At 38.8% G+C, this 14,062-nt stretch overlaps 1 protein-coding gene across 9 annotated transcripts in view; it reads right to left on the bottom strand.

Annotated features, from left to right (window-relative positions):
* The window catches only part of Dis3l2 (DIS3 like 3'-5' exoribonuclease 2), a 356,506-nt gene that overhangs the window by 206,095 nt on the left and 136,349 nt on the right, over positions 1–14,062 (bottom strand). The window lies entirely within an intron of this gene.

Raw genomic sequence — 14,062 nt, 5'->3', positions numbered from 1 at the left:
TCAATCCTTCTTTGGCTTCAAAGAAGAGAAGGAAAGAGACTCTTCTGCAGAACCATTGCAAACACAAGACTCTGTTCTGGATCTGAACTAGAGACAAGCAAAAAAAAAAAAAGTTACATGAGGACATCTTTTCAAATCCAACCATAAATATACCAGTCATAAAATGTAAACCAGAAACAAAATGGAATGGTCATACATTTTCTGGGAAGAAATAAGTAAAGGCTTACTCTAAAATGGTCCCCAATGTGCTGGGGCATATTACCTGTAATCCCAGTGGCTTAGAAGGCTGAGGCGGGAGGATTCCAAGTATAAAGCCAGCCTCAGCAACTTAGTGAGACCTGTCTCAAAAATAAAAAACAAAAAAGGGCTGGGGATGTAGCTCAGGGGGTAAAGTGTTTCTGGGTTCAATCCCTAGTATATCCCCCCTCAAAAAAAACCCAAAGAGGTCCCTAGTAAGACCCACACTTCATGTCCTCATAGAATCCCTGCCCGTTGAGCACATGCAGGACCATGACTTGCTTCTAACCAACAGAATACAGCACAGATGATGGTGTGTTACTTCCATGACTGGGTTACACAGGATTCTAACTTCCACTTTGACAACTGAGTCTCTCTCTTACAGGATCTGATGAAGCATCAGCTGCAGGAAGGCCTATGTAGAGAACAGCTAAAGGCAGCATCCACTCAAAGGTGAGCAAGAAGCCAAGTTCTAGTCCAACAGCCTACAATGACCTGACTCTGGTCACTAACTACGAAAGCTTAGTAGCAGATCTTTCTCCAGTCGTGCCTTCAGATGACCAATGCTCTGACTGCAGCACTGTGAGGAACACTGAAGGACTTCTGCAGGAGGACAATATGATACTCATTACTTCCAGAGACAATAGGCTTCAAGCAGAGGGCCTGGATGAGCCACATCCCAATTCCTGCCTCACAGAAACTGTGAGAAAATAAATGTGCTGTTTTAAGCCACCAAGTCTGTGGCAATTTGTTACACGGTGATAGAAAAGTAATATTTTTCTAAAATGAAAGTTGGCACTGGAAGAATGGGAGGCATTTTCCCAGGAGGAGCAGGGAACTGGGTGGCATTTATGGCAGAAGAGAAGAAGCTCAGACACACAAAGGGTAGAAGAAGTGAGTGTTTAGTCCAGTTTGCACTCCTGAGATTTTAGTGGCAGGTTCAAGAGCAAGAGGCTCTGGTGAACAAGGGCAGCCAGAGAGCTGTTAAAGCTCATCACTACCACCAGGGGATCTGAGGACCTCTGCAAGAGGACAATGTGAAAATCACCGCTTCCAGAGACAACAGGCTTCAAAAAATAGTCTGGAAAATGCCTATAGTGGAATGCTAGACCTTATTTTTTTTAATAAACAATAAATTTATTTCTCATGGTTCTGGAGGCTGAGAAGGCCAAGATCAATGTGTAGGCAGTTTTGGTGTCTGGTAAGGACTCCTTCCTGGTTCACAGAAGGCCATCTCTCACTGGGTCCACACGTGATGGAAGGAGTGAGGGAGTCACAGGTGTCTCTTTTATGAGGTCAGTAGCCCCACTCATAGGGACCCCACTTCTTAATACCATCATATTGTGTAGGCCTTATTCTTTTTAATAAACTTTCCCTTCCATTACCTAATTTGATTTATGCAAGAACCTGTGAAGTAGTTGAGGCGAGTATTTATTACAAAGGTTTTTTTATGAATAAAGAAAATGAAGGCAAGGATGACTGGCAAAAGTGCCTGTTCAGTACTTTTTATTTTCCTACTAAGAGATCTGACACATTTTATTGGAACTCTCATCCCTGGTAGAGAAGTGAACAGGGCTAGTCAGACAGGTTTGGATTCTGGTCCCACTGCACCAGGGTGGGCCCAACGAGCATTCATACCTGGAACAGAAGATACAATGTAGCCTGAGTGAACTGCAGAGACAGGGCCAGAGGAGCATTGAGATAGGTGGGCAGCAGTGAGCATGAGAGTCAAGCCTATCAAGTTCACTTTCAACTACTGTTTATGGCTCCAGCAAAGGAATCAGAGCTAAGGGGCACTAAAAACTGAGGAACAAAGAGGAGAGACCTCACTGTGGAGACAAGCTTTCATTCAGGGGACTAGAGAAAGGGTGTGCAGGGTAGAAATCAAGATTCCACTTAAAGGGACAGGGTAACACACTCACTTTTTAGTGTTTTGGAGGCTACTGTTTTGTTTAATTAGCATTACTGAAAACCATAGAGACTTTTCTATTGTAAAATGTTAAATAAGATCTGTCCTTGGGGCTGGGATTGTGGCTCAGTGGTAGAATGCTCACCTAGCATGTGTGAGGCCCTGGGTTTTATCCTCAGCACCACATTAAAAGTAAACAAATAAAATAAAGATATTGTGTCCAACGACAACTAAAAAAGTAATAATAATTTAAAAAAAGATCTGTCCTTAATGACAGTCCTTTTATATCCAGAGTGGGGCAGCTAGCAGTTTCCTCCAGAAAAGAGCCACATGGCCCAGTTTTTGTGCAATAGGTTGAGCTAGAATCCTCAACAGCTTTTTTAAAATCTCTGCAGATTACGACCATCATTACTCCAAGTCTATCAATCAAGCAATGATTTCCCTTGGCATGTTGCTGCATGACTTGAAAAGCCTCACCAATAGTTCTCAAAGGAGGATGGGAATTACATAGAGCAATCCAAAGAGGAATGAGTGCCAACAAGATGAATCTGCAGGCACATGTAATTCTGTAAAGTGGCACAAAAGGGTCCCTAACAAAGGGAAAAATACACAAAACTTTAAGGTCAAATGCCAAACTGCAAAAAAGGTTTTATTACTAATTGAATAAACCTGGATCATGCCAACCAGAAGGAGGAAAAAGGAAGTACTGACTACAGGGCCTTCCCTTCCTGGAGTCTGAAGGCCTGAATCTAACTTTACAACCAGCCAGCCTCTGAATTGCAGGAAGAATTAAGTGGGGATGCCCTTGTAGAGCTGATTCACAGGGTTCTGCGAATCTGTTCAATAAATATCAAATCAAACTTTTCCAGGCAATTGTTACAAAGTAATAATGAAAACAAAGGAGAGAGGAGTTTTCCCTAAATAAAGGCTGATATTCAATTCATATGAGAATTAGTCTTTTTAATGAAAATAATCTTCAATCACCTGACACCCACTAAAGAAAAGAACTTGTTCCTTGAATACACCCACCACAGCTGGGTGCAGTGGCACACTCCTTTCATCTTTCTTCTTGGTGTTGTATAAGGCTCTTAAATCTCCACCACAATTAGCTTCCAAATGTCCACCTCTGCCCCTGAGCTTTCAAATCTCCAAGATCTCATTTTACAGGATGATGATCACTTCAGGGAGTTCTGATCATAGTCCATCTACCTGACAATCTCGCTGATGTCCCACAGCTTTAATCAATAATATTCAGAAAGGTACTCTCACCATCCCTCCTATGGGTCTATACTTCTATAAACCAATCACCTACTAATTGTCACAACCAGATTGTCCCTACTAAACTCAAGTTCAACATGCAATCAGAACCTGAATTCATAGCCTTCCTCATCCTAAGTCTTTGTTTTTTCACTTAAGAATGTCAGCACCCAAGCAGTTCCTAACTAGAAATCATGTTGCACTCATTCTTGAATTCTTCTCTTAAGTATTATATCTGATTTTCCATTGAACTTGGTCAATCCTGACCTATGTATAATCCTGCCTGGGCTTCTATTCTCAGAGACATAAAGTAGTGCAATGTCCACTTGCAAATGAAAACCTTGAAGTAAAGAAGAAAAGTGATGTGTCCAAGTTCATATAGAAAGCAAATAGCAGAGTAGAACCAGAGCTCATTCACATCACCTTTCACCACACAGATCTCCCCATCAGCTATGAAATCTGTCCCAATTTGCAAAATGGCTAAGGAAAGTGACTTATTGGCTCATATAACTGGAAGTTCAAGACTAGGAAGGCTTCAGGGTCAGTTGATCCAGGGCTCTCATAGCTGTAGGGGCCCAGAATTTCCTTAGTCCTCACTCTTCTACTCATATTACTTAACAAGTCATATGATAGCTGTTAACAGTAATTAGGGATAAATGCTTCCTTACTTGTATCCATTAGGAAACTAAGTCCAGAATTCAAGTAGGATTCACCCTGATTGGATTGCTTTCGAACAGAGTCTCTGGAAAGAGGCAATGATATAAAGCTCAAATGTTTAAAAAAAAAAAAAAGTGGCTAACTACATGTAGTTAAAAAAAATAAAATACAATTTTAAGGGCTTGACAATCACAAGTGGTTAGTGGTTACAGTACTGGACAGTATAGATTAGAACACTCTCATTGATGCATAAAGTGCTATTGGCATAAGGCAACTAAGTTTGCCAAGAAATTTATATATGGCAATGAGAAGACCTAGCTCTGCTGCTAGAGTCACCTTCACCCAAAGTTCAAGGAATCTGAGGAAGCAGCAGATATCCAATGAAAATCTGGGTAAATACAGGAAAGTGAAAAGAGGAAACAAACTCTAGACAGACGTGAACAATGCCCAAAAAGAAATTAAATTGAAAAGGCATGAGTTACCCTTTTAAAAATATAACCTATTGTTATGGATATAGGTATTTTTCTTTTATGAACTCTCTACATTCCTGTGGAACATTGGACAAGCAAAGTACTTCCTCTGAGCCTCAGTTCCCTTGTTGGTAAGACAAAAACGGATGAACTAGATCAGTTGCTTTTAACCTTAAGCACAGTGGCATTGTTTGTTTGTTTGGGGTAGGGGGTACCAGGGATTAAACTCAGGGACACTTGACCAATGAGCCACATCCTCAGCCCTATTTTGTATTTTATTTAGAGATAGGGTCTCACTGAGTTGCTTAGCACCTCGCTTTTACTAAGGCTGGCTTTGAACTTGTGATCCTCCTGCCTTAGCCTCCTGAGACACTAGGATTACAGGAGTGCACAACTGCACCTAGCCACAGTGGCATTTTTTTTAAATTATTCATTTTTTGCCTAGGATCGATCTCTCTCTCTCTCTCTCTCTCTCTCTCTCTCTCTCTCTCTCTCGTTTTTTTTTTTTTTTTTGTGTGTGTGTGTGTGTGTGTGTGTGTGTGTGAGACGCTGGGGATTGAACCCAGGGCCTTGTGCATGCGAGGTAAGCACTCTACCAACTGAGTTATATCCCCAGCCCTTAAAGTATTTTTAGGAACAACTACATTTATAATAAATTTTCTATCACTTTTTAAAATCAAAACAACATAACTGATCTTTAGAGCTTCTGATCAGCAAGAAAAGCCAATGTTATCACAGTTGAATGATATCATTTGCAACAAAATGAATTTAAATTCACTATGCAATCTAACTAAAAGCAAATTTACCATTTCATCAAGTGTTATGATATATCTGCAAAAAAAATACAGTGCCCCACAAGGAGCCACTAGGGATCAAACATTGCATGTCAATAAGAACAAATGATCTTTCAGGGACTGTCCAGTGGGCGATGATTTCTATGGCAATGAAACATAATGTATAACAGATATGACACTGAGTTCATTCATACTTGTTGTTAGCATGGACTGGCTTGACCTGGAACGTACCAGAGAGGAAGATTTGTGGGTGGACTGGGAAAAAAGTCCAAGGGTAACTGAAGTCTAGTGATTACAGGAAGGGAAATAAGGAGAAAATTATGCCATCACTCAGAAGTTGTTCTTCCCACCACGTGCAGTAGAACATGCCTGCAATCCCAGCAGCTCGAGAGGCTAAGGCAGGAGGATCACAAGTTCCAAGCCAGTCTCTGCAGAAGTGAGGGGCTAAGCAACTCAGTGAGATCCTGTCTCCAAATAAAATATAAAATAGGGCTGGGGATGTGGCTCAGTGGTCAAGTGCCCCTGAGTTCAATTCCCAGTACGAAAGAAGGAAGGAAGGAAGGAAGGAAGGAAGGAAGGAAGGAAGGAAGGAAGGAAGGAAGGAAGGAAGGAAGGAAGCTGTTCTTCCCTCTTTGTTTCTAGTAACCCCAATGGACTATAAATATAAATCATCAGGGAGCCAGGTATGAAGCTAAAAGTACAGAGCAAGCAAAAGAGTCAAGAGTGACATATTGGAAAAGGAGCTAAAAGATTTCAGGGTTGGTGACTCCAGAGACCTCCAGTTTTCACTGGCCTCTGAGGAGAAGGACGGGTACTCTAGTGACAGACATGTTAAAGGCCTAGGAGCCCCTATTTCCAGACAATAAGACAAACAAGGTTTGTGAGAGATTATTTTGTTTTAAATTTCTATTCCAATACTCATGTGCTAAAAGTGCTAGAAGACAGATGACAGGCACCTATGCCAGGGCCTCAGAGGGCTAGTGGGACAGAGCACATTCTATCAAAGATGTTATTTGTAATGGTAGAAAAATGTTCTGCAACCCAAGTCCCCAAGTCTGCTGCTGTGTCAAAGAGCAACAGGCAAATAGGCAGGAATAACTCCAGGAGAAAAGTAAAAAAAAAAAAAAAAAAAAATTGAAAAGGAGGTAGCAGAAAAGACAGCCTGAAAAAGTGTTTGGCAATCTCCAGTGACATTTCAATAAAGATCAGATGTAACTATTATTCTGTCAAGATTTTTTATGCTTCATCGTGACTTTCTATTTCTGTTACTCCTCTCTACTAATCAAGTATTTATATGTCCTTAAAAATTCTCATTCCAAAAACTCTCACATTCTTCAAAAAGCTACCAAAATTACCATATGACCCAGCAATTCTACTCCTCTGTATAGAAGTATAAAAAGAATTTGAGGGCTGGGGATATAGCTCAGTTGATAGAGTACTTCCCTCGAATGCACAAGGTCCTGGGTTCAATCACCAGCACCACCAAAAAAAAATAGAAACAGGGAGTCAAAACAAATACTCTCATACTGATGTCTATTTCAGCATGATTCACTATTCAATATCCAATAAGGTAGAAACAACTCAAGTTCTTATCAGCATGGGTATATACACAAAATAAGGTATACACCAGATGGATTATCACTCACCCACTAACAGGAATGGCATTTGGATACTTGTTACAACACAGTTGCACCTCAAAAACAATATGGTAAGTGAAATAAACTAGACACAAAAAGACAATCCACGTGTGGTTTCACTTATACATAATATCTGGAATAGTCCAATCTGTACAGAGAGGAAGTAGATTGTGATTATCAGGAAATGAACACAAGGGGAAATGAGTTGGTTAATGGTTATAATTTCTAATTTTATTTATTTATTTATATATATATATATATATATATATGAAGCAGAAGTTACTTACAATAAGTAAAAATAGCCAAATAAATTATATTAAAAATTGGACAAGTCGTGAGCTAGTGTAAAACAAATAAAAGACAAAATGAAAAGGGTATGATCACAGATGCAGAAGATACTCTATAAAAGTCACTTCTAATACATTTCAATATGTAGTTACAGTGCACGATTCATCCTGGAAAGCATAAATCATCAGAATTAATCAAGAAGAGAAAGAAAATAGAAATCAATAGTCATTAGAAATAGAGAAAATTGCCAACAACAACAAAAACCCCTAGCCCATGCTTCAAAAATGAGTTCTTTAAATGATTCACTCACAGAATACTCAATCCTCAATGCTATTTTAACTATTTCAAAGTAATGAGTAAAAAGGTTCCCTACTTATTTTAATAAAGTTAATACAGCCTAATAGCAAAACAAAGATAGCACACAACAAAAAACTACAGACCAATCATATGTTTATTATAAATCCAAAAATCATAAACAAATTAGTAGCAAACCTAACTGAGGTACACATTGAAACATGTTACATAACCTGGCCAAATGAGGGTCATGGCCATATGAGGGATAGAAACATTATTCAATGGTAGATGCCATCATATTAAGTCAAAGAGGAGAAACAACATATTGGAACACGTTCAAAGGGCACTTGAAAAAAATTCAGTATCCATCCCCAACAGAAACTTTTAGTAAAAAAGAGGACACTGGATTAACTGGGTCTCAAACCCTCAGCATTGTGCTTGAGGGTTTAATCCTGGAAGCATTCCCATTCACACTGAAAAAGGTAGTCACTACTATTATTCAATACAGTTCTTAAAAGTGGTAGCCAATGAAATAAAGTCATAAATAAGAGGTACAAAATTAGAAGGAAGAGGCAAAATTATTACTTGCAGACAAAATTATTTTACCCCAGGACATCAAAACAACCAAGTGCAAGAGCATAAAAGTGTCTTGAGTTCAAAAACATTGAGAATCACTGGTTCAAATTATTTGCTTCCTTACAAGTGACAAAGAGAATTTTCTTGAATCTACATTCAAGAATTTTCTTGGATATTTAATTCTCTCAGTGATTAGCACTAAGATCAGAAAAGGGGTTGTTTAAAGTTAAAAAGCATTACACATAAGACAGAATCTGAAAAGGATTCTCATTCATAAATATGTTCAGGCCTACAAGTATGGACCACAGGAAACCTTAAGATAGGCTAACGTCTTATCTTTCATGCTTCACAGTATTTCTGACTCTCAAATCTAACAAGGAGAGTCTATGGAGAGGGGGCAATCTGCAGTTCACATGCTGTGAAGTACAGGAAGAAAGGATGATTTGAGAGTCAGAAATACTGTGAAGCATGAAAGATAAGACTTTAGCCTATAGTTACACTGTGGACTGGACACTATGAGATGTTTGACCTGTGCTGTGTGTACTGCTTACCAGGAGGGAGAGCATAGTGACTAAGAGGACAAGTCTGAGACTGGTCCTAAGGCAGCTCAACCTGGCTACATAAGAGAATTCTTGGAACTCTGGAGAGCTTTTTTCCAAAATACCAATGCTAATCCCTATCACAGATCAACTAGAATTAGAATTTCTGGGTTGGTATCCAGGCATTGACAGTTTTTAAAAGCTACTAGGTGATTCTAAAGTGCGCCTGCCAACTATGAAACTTTTCTTTTTCTTGGGAATAAAAACTATTAGTTTTTATCTAAGATAGATACTATCAATATTCCTAAAATGGAGAGTAGGTATAAGAATTAACTAATTAAATTTAATGAAGAATAATGACAAAGTCCTCAGGGCTTAGCACATAGCAAATGCTCAATATCAGTGATCAACATGTATATAAATATTTACCAAAATATATCCATGTGAGTATGTATGCATACACTGGTTCGATCCCCAGCACCACATAAAAATAAATAAGTAAAGGTATTATGTCCAACAATAGCTAAAAAAGTAAATATTAAAAAAATACAATAGGCTACGTATTAAACTCAAAACACTGGGAAAAGGGGGGGAGGAAGCAAAGCTCCCCAAAATTAGGAATTAAATAATAAAGAGCAAATACTGATGATATAGAGAACACCATCATCAACAATAAATAAATAAAAATAACAGCCAAAAAACTTATTCTTTGTAAAGATTAATAAGATAGAACTTTGGCAAGCAAGAGTGAGCAAAAATTTTAAAAGAGAGGAGAAAAAAGATTAATAAAGAATGAAAAAGGATGCAAAAGTACCAACACAGAGATATTTTTTAATAGTAAAAGAATATTAAAGAGTATTAGGACTACCTATATGCTAATAAATCTGAATGCCAAAATTGGCACAAGAAAAAATATAAAACTTGAACAGACCAATTAGTGTGAGAGAGGTTAAAACAGCAAAGATCTTGCCTCCTGAAAAACAGCAGGTGCAAGCTGTTTTACAATGTGTTTTACCAAATTTTAAGGAACAGTTGATTCCTGTTTTATACAAACTGTTCTAGAAAAATACAGATGTCAAAAACCAATGTTATGGTTTAGACGTGGGGTTTCCCTCAAGAGCTCATATGTGAAATAATGTAAGAATATTTAGAGCTGAAATGATTAGGTTATGAGAACCTAAACTTAAATTGGCAGATTGATCTACTGATATGGATTAACTGGGTAACTGGAGGCAGGCAGGATGTGGCTGGAGGAAGTAGGAGGTAGAGTGACTTCGGGGTTTATATTTTGTCCCTGGTAAGAGGAGCTCTCTGCTTCCCGTCACCATGTCCTTAGCTGTTTTCCTCTGCTCTGCCTTTCCACCACATTCTGCCTCATCTTGGACCCATAGCAATGGAGCAGGCCATCTATGGACTGAGATCTCTGAAACCATGAGTGCCAAATAAGCTTTCCCTCCTTTACATTGTTCTTGTCAGGTCTTTTTGGTCACAACGACAAAAAAAAAAAAATGACTAAAACAACAGATGAGGGTATTTCATGAAGCTATTATAATTTTGATTCTAAATATTGGATAACAAGAAAATCTGAGATCCATTCTAATGTGACACACTCCAAAGCACATAAATGAATCAAACAGTACATTTAAAACATAATAACACATCAGGATTCAGTAGGATTTCTTCTAGGAATTCAAGGATGGTTCAGCATCAGAGAGAGAGGAAAGGAGGCCAAATAAGAATCTCAATCAATGAAGAATAAGCATCATGAAGTTCATCAAAAAGCACACTGTAGACTTAATGAAAGACAACATGAGGAGATGTAAAAACGGAAACACACATAAGTATAAGGTTAATGTTGTCACTTCAAAAATAAAAATTTTTGTTCTGTGACAGACACTGCAGACAAACTTAATGATTGACAGAACAGGAGAAAATAATCTGTTATATCTAAATTGAAACAGGGTTTATTACAAAAAAATAATAAATTCCTGCAAATCAACAAAAACCTAACCCTGACAAAACACTGAGAAAATGATATGACTAGGCAATTTATTTTCAATCACAGAAATTTGAAAACTGGATAATCTTACTTTTCAGTAGGGGTGTGATGATGTAAGCAGCCTCATTCATTGCTAGTGGGAGTGAAAACTGTGAAATCATTCTGGAGTGAATAAAAGCCTCAGTTAATAAATAACACCTCTGTCTTGATTTGTCTTCTGTGCATATATTTCCTTGGAGACTTCATGGGCTAGTCTGGCATAAGACTAGGGTCTTAGGATATCACAGGTTCTGACCAGCTACCTCTATCTAGTATGACTACAATATCTACCTAGTTTAAAAGACAAGGAAGCAAAAATCCCCACTACAGTCTTTTCTAAAAGGAATCTGAACAAGACTTTGCTTATTTTTTTAAGTCAAATTTTTAAAGATTGGCACAAAACAATGATCAAAAATTGTGGCTGATGTTAACTGCTAGACACTTAATTTTTAATATAATTACTGAAACAAACTGTCTAGTTGTATTAATCATCATTATACAGAGTAGGAGCTAGCAAAAGAAGAAACTAAGCTCTGAGAAAGAAAGAAAAATTCAGCTCTGAGGTTCAAAACACAATCTGGATAAGGGGTTCTTAGGGTTTCAATAACCCCTAACTATCACACTACAATAATCACCTGAGTCTGCTTTTTCTCAGCCAAAGTGGAATAAGGAAAGAGAACTTAAGGAAACCTAGGTACTAAAACAGACTGTCTTGGAGGATAACCTTAAGGGAGGAAAAAAGGGGGGTTTTCCTGATTCCTAGTGATGACTTGGGAAGGCCCTGACAGAAGTAGTAAGAGCTGGATTCCAATCTCAGGAGGGATTAAAAATTCCACATGGAGCTGGGCATAGTGGCTCACACCTATAATCTCAGCAGCTCAGGAGGCTGAGGCAGGAGGATCATGAATTCAAAGCCAGCCTCAGCAACTTACCGAGGCCCTAAGCAACTCAGTGAGACCCCATCTCTAAATAAAATATTAAAAAGGGGGCTAGGGATGTGTCTCAAAAGTTAAGTACCTCTATGTTCAATTTTCAGTACCAAAAAAAAAAAAAAAAAAAATCCACATGGAGCCTCCTCTCCAGAAAACAGCAGAAGCTGCCAGATATAAAACTGGAAGAGTCATCCACCTCATACTTCAAACCCATGCTCACTCATTAGGTACTGGCAGAGGCTTGTCTCTAGACCAGAAAATCGAGAAAGATCTCTGGCAGGCCCTATTGGAGTAGGGGCAGAAAACGTACATCATAGCCTGATGATGTCATGCTCACAAGATTCAGAGGCCAAAACCATTCTTATGATTATTGGTGATGAAAGATGCAGAGATTCAGTATTATTTGGCTATGATGATTTTTATCCTTTGGCACTTGCAAACCAGGAAACTCTTACCCAAACAATTTTGAAGCCACTGATACATTTCATACCAGGGGAACCTGACAGCAGTCTTTATACATAGATAACAGATTTCTATGTTAACAACAAAGCTGGTGCTTGAAGGCAGCAAAAGCTCAGTCTCAAGAAGCTGTGGGCCTGGACTTTCAAGAGGTCCCAGGTCTTCAGCTCGCTTGCCCAGTGGCTCAAGATGATGTGTACTCCTGCTCTCTCCCTAAAGAAAACTCCTGTGTGGGTCTGAGAGGCTCAGGGAACTTTCCTTTTAACACAACGATGGATACTTTCTGCAGACAACTGGGGCTCTGGTGCTCACACCAGAGAAACTGATGCTAATTATAAAGATAGGAAAGTTTCCTGGGCAAATAGGAAGAAATCATGCATACACATGCAGTACATACCATTTGCTTTGAATAAAGAAACATTATATTAAAACTAAAAAAAAAAAACCCACTTTCGAACACAAGCATGACTAGGCTTAACAATATATTTGCAAGCACAATACAAAGCAAAGAACCTTTCTAGAAGTCTAAGGAAAAGTTTATGGTATTCTTAAGGTTATGGTTTGTTTCAATAACAAATTTCAAAACCTTAAATGGTGCAAAAAGTACCAATATCTTAACTGTAACCAGATTTTATATTATTCTGAGCAAGAGAAGTTGGTTAAAATACCCTTAAAAACACAGTGATTTTTAAAAGAGCAAATTGCAATTTTCCTAAATATCAAGAGCGCAAGAAATGAGAAACAGCCATGTGGTTTCACAAACTCTCTATTTAGAGGCTAGCAGGAAAAAGAAATCTGTACCAGATACTGAGAAAGGATGAAGGCTGTTCCTTCGGTCAGTGCTACTAAGGAAGCAATATAAATAACAGTGGGTAGGAAGAATGGACAAAAAATAAGGGGGAAAAAGCATGCATCTAGTGAACTTGTAAAGCACTCAATGCTTATTTACCTGTCAGAGGGAGGGAGGAGAATTACAACACAAAACACCTCAAAAATGGGTCTGGCATCAGGGTTTCCCAAAGGGCAAAGTGAACTGTTAGCACCCAACCCAGACATCAATCCTGTTCTCACTTACATCCATCAGTATTTTCTCACCCTTGCACTTATACCAATTGTTAATAAGAAACTAAGGTGAATCTTATTCACTGAACTTGGAGCCCATGGGAAAAGAGGCTGCTGAGATCTGTCAAGCACAACCTCCAGGGCTAGGCTTCGGCAAAGTAGCTTAAAGCCAAACACTCAATGTATTTTAAAGTATTTCTTTGCCTGGCTCTGTCTTGTCATTCTCTCTCCTTTGTGATCTTACTGACGAAGAATTTGACTATTTAGGGTCCTGGTTACTTCCCTCTCTTCTCATTAAAAAGACAAGAGAACTGACACTGCCATGACAATACACATGCACATTAAGCAGGGTAGCACAGGACTTGACCATTTTTAAAGAAGAAAGCAAAACACTAGAAGAATGAAACTTCAAGGAATTAAGCATCCAAATGAAATTAGCTGAACCCTGAACAGTGAAACCACTAGTTATCTAAGCAAAACCGAGAGAAACTACTATAAAATAAGAGGAACATGGATGCCCTAAAGTCAGTGGACCTGGGGGAGGCACGTGGCAGTGGCAATTTTTGAAGTTGGAAAGTCATTTTGAATGAGTAGTACTTGCCACCAAAAAGGACACATGCTTTCAGAACATGCTCCCTGGCCCAGCTCACTACCCCATGAGCAGTGGAGAAAAACAGGGTCATCCTTTACAGTCAGTTCCTAAAATCACCTCCAGCTTTCTTCAGGGTGCAGTGGGCTTGCTCGCCAGTTCCTATCACAAGTTGTCTACTGAACATCCTCCTTTAGTAATCTTCTGGCATCCCTTCTAGCCTTTCTTGGGGACTATGCCAGAGACTTCCGCCTGATAACAAAGCCCATCATCTAGTCAGCCAGGTTAGGTCAGTATTGCTAAATCTTCTCCATTTCAGAGTAC

The sequence above is a fragment of the Urocitellus parryii genome, chromosome 1 (genome assembly GCF_045843805.1).
Source record: "Urocitellus parryii isolate mUroPar1 chromosome 1, mUroPar1.hap1, whole genome shotgun sequence".
NCBI lineage: Eukaryota > Metazoa > Chordata > Mammalia > Rodentia > Sciuridae > Urocitellus > Urocitellus parryii.
The sequence above is the reverse complement of the archived record's forward strand: the minus strand, read 5'-3'. Positions and strand labels throughout refer to the sequence as shown.